Below are 4,056 nucleotides of genomic sequence, written 5' to 3' on the forward strand. Positions count from 1 at the left end.
CAGATTTTATATATATATATATATATATATATATATATATATATATATATATATATATTCTGCAGAAAATCTGAGCCTGAACTTCACTGTGAGTTCCAGTTTAGCCTGGTATACAAGGTAGGACTTTGAAGTGAGGATGACTCAGCTTTTATTATAGTAAGGACAATCAACACAGGAGTCCTCACCACCATGTTTTCTAAAATCTGAGATGATAGAACAAAGATGTGAAAGGAAAAGGCATCAACCCCAAAAGAAAATGGACAACAGAAGGAACATATGTGAGACCAAACAATCCACAGACAATAGAAGAAACATAAGCCAGTTAGAAAAACATAAAATAAGATGACCTGACACAATCCAGAGAGGCTCATGATTGAAAGCAGTAGTAGTAGATAGAGGAATGGAAACCAAAAGGGAAGAATTAGGGAACTGGAGAGATAGTAGAGTAGTTAAAAGCACATACTGCTCTTGCAGAGGACCCACACTCAATTCCCTGCACCTGCACTGAATAGCTCACAGGTGCCTGTAATTCTACATGATCTAATGTCCTCCTCTAGTCCCTATGAATGCCTGAACATATACACACATACCAACACACAGAAGCACACACATGCTCCTGATATCTCTCCTATTACCTCCCTGTACCTGTCTTCTCTCAAACATGCATATACACATCACATTTTCTGCCACTCCTCTCATTTTTTCTTTTATGCATACATATAGCTGAATGTTTCATCCCTACTGGCAAGCTTCATTAGTGCTGTAAGGTGTTATGCATACAGCAGTACAAAACATATTCATCAATGTCACCTACCTGTGAAGCACCCAAGCTGAAATAACAACCCAGCAGCAAGATATGGATTATGGTACCACAGTAGCATAAGTGTTATTAAAGTAAGCAACCACTTTCTAATTGGATTTAAGGCCAACCAGGTCAATGAGATGAAATGTTGTCCAGCACAGCAATGCACACCTTTCACCTCAGTGCCCAGGAATCAGAGTCAGGTGGAATTCTGTGAGATCAAAGTCATCCTATTCTGCATAGGGAGCTCCAGGATAGACAGAATTACTTAAGAGAGATTATTCTTTCTAAAAAAAAATGAGGTGGAACATTCCTGACACTGTTAAGGCCTCTAGTCACTACACAGAGTTACACACATGTATCCACGTGCACAAATGAACACACACACACACCCAAAAACGCACTCAACATATCAGGTAGTCGTCAATATCATTATCATGGAAGGGCTTTAAAGTTAGTCTCTCCAGTATTTCTTGGATTGCTATATGGTCACGGAAGGCCTCACCCTCCATGGGAAGCAGAAAGGGGATAGGGAGGGTTTATAGGTTATAGGCGTGGGGGTTATAGGCGTGAATGGGAACATGAGAGAACTGGGATTGACAACTATGTTTCAAATTTAAATAAAAAGGAAAAAAACAAAATTTAAATTATCACAATAAATAGTTCTAGTAACCCACAGTTTCAAGAGTTTCCAGAATGTAAGAATCCAACATATTAAAGAAACCCTATGTGACACATCATCACACAATCTCAGAGAGCTAAAGACAACAGAAAGATAATGTTTGAGGAGAAAAAAAGGGCAGAAAGCAAAGAAGGTCCCATAATCAACACATCATTCAAGTTTAAAAACCAAACATGGAAAGGGAAGACAATGCAGCAATATCAAAATTTTATTTAAAAAAAATGCAGCACAGCAGAAAGATCTCCTGGTTTGAGCCTGCATGAGATTATAGTGAGTTCCAGAACAGCCAAGACTATTACACAGAGAAACCCTGTCACACTAACAACAACAAAACAGAATCAAAACACCAAGAAGTGCAAATAAGTATCTATATATCAGAAACATGAAAGGGAACAACGAGTTAGAGCACTTTCTCAGTGGTTAATACAATGAACTGTTCTCCAAGGTGTCCTGAGTTCAGTTCTGGCACCTATATCGGGCTCATCACAGACACTTATAACTCGAAGTACAGGAGATTCAACATCCTTCCCTGGCCTTTGAGAGCACCTTAATCATGAACACAAATGCACACAAATAACAAATGCACAAAATTAAAAAAATAATAATTAATTTCAAAATAAAATCTTTTTTAAAAATGGAAAATAAGACCTTTACAGCTATGCAATCTCCTTTTAAAATACCTACTGTACCTTATTATCTGAAAGATAAACAAGTTAATGAATTGACAAATGTTCTCTTTTGAAACAGGAAACAGAACATTTTAGATAAGGAATCAAGAATCCTTGGCTGTTGAGTGAACTGTGGTATCAGGACAAAAATGCCCAGTAGATCTATAGAACACATTTTTCTTTTTCTTTCTTTGATCTTTCTCTTTCCTTCCTTCCTTCCTTCCTTTCTTCCTTCCTCCCTTCTTTCCTTCTTGGAGACATGGTTTCTCTGGCTATCCAGGATCTCATTCTGTAGACTTGGCTGGCCTCTAAGTCACAAAAATCCACCTGCTTCTGTTCACAGTGCTGGGATAAATAGGTATGTGCCACCACTGCCACTCATTACACATTCTTATTGGACTAGGAGAATCTAAGATTCCAAGAAAAATGGCCCCCAGAAGAAAATGAAGGACGAGTCCAAGAATATCTATGGTTATTTCAGGAGACATGGATTTGGTTCCCCTTACAGACTATGTTGGGGATCTGATGCTTGTGACCTCCAAAGGTACCTGCACTTGTGTGCACATATCTACAATCAAGTTACACACATGCACATAATTAAAATAAAAAATAGAAGAGGAAAAATCTGACAGAAGGCACACACATACCTATGAACCTAGCAATTAGGAGACCGAGTAGCTCAGTATGTTCCAGGTCACCCTGAATTACAAGACAAGACACTCTCAAAAAATAAATAACAATAATAACAATAATAGAATTGTAAATGAACAAATTAGCCAAGGCAGTTGAGTGACTGACATTTCCATTGAGATAGATTACAAATATCCATTACAGGAAGCCAAGTATTAAAATAAAACGTCGGGCAACTCAGGATATATAGTCAAGTCAGACAGACTACTATTTAGTGATCCATAATACTGTAAGAAGAAAATGTCTCACTAGTAAGTTGGGAAGATATTAAAAGCGTTTCCACAAAAGGAAAAGAACAGTATGTCTGTAACAAAGTAAAGGTAAGGACCAACACCATGTCATACCTGTGCACAGTCAAACTCTCACAACACACCCCCCCACACACCCCCATCTCAATATGCACACTATAGAAAGCAAGGAAAAGAGAGAAAGCAAGGGAGGGAAAGGAAGGAAGGAAAGAGACTGAGGGGAAGGGGCCTGGGACCTGGGAAGATAAACAGATTTATGACAACAGCAGCAAGAGCACGTGTGTGTTAGTGTCTAGGAGAGAGGAGGGTGAGGATAAAAGGTAAGTTGTCACTTTATATTACCCAAGAACTCCTCCCTCCTCTAGGACCCCAATTGGTAATCTGTTAACTCTTACTGAAGTCTTTATTGTGAGGAATCCTGTTAGCCGATGTCTCCTGTGAGAGTAAAATTTCTGACAGCCTTCTATCATGGGAGAAGACAGATGGAAGAACACACTTTTAAATCCTCTATGGGAGTCTGCAGGGGAGACTTCCTGCTCTCATAAGTTTACTCATTCACTACACAACTCCACACATGGTTCATTCGTGAGGTGCCCAGAACATCAAAGGCTATATTCATATCTAAAAGAATATCTGTAGTCTACAAACCTGATGCACGCTTTCCTGAAGTTGAGAATTTTCATTCAAGGTATCTGTTATTACTCCTTTAAGTCGTTCTTTATTTATTTCAAATATTCTTAGTGTGGTTTTGGCCTAAGTAATAGAAATACACCGTTTAAAACAATTTAAAAGAAAGCCCCCTGATTATGTCTTTTCTGGAGAACACAAAATGTAAGCAAAGGCCAAAACATTCCACTATTTACAGCAGAGACAGTATCAACACTACTTTGGTACATTCATTTGCCTCATGACTTTGAACAAATTATTGAACCTTCCATGTACAATGCAGACAATTTTGTTAACTAC

This window comes from Phodopus roborovskii, unplaced genomic scaffold (genome assembly GCF_943737965.1).
Source record: "Phodopus roborovskii unplaced genomic scaffold, PHOROB, whole genome shotgun sequence".
NCBI lineage: Eukaryota > Metazoa > Chordata > Mammalia > Rodentia > Cricetidae > Phodopus > Phodopus roborovskii.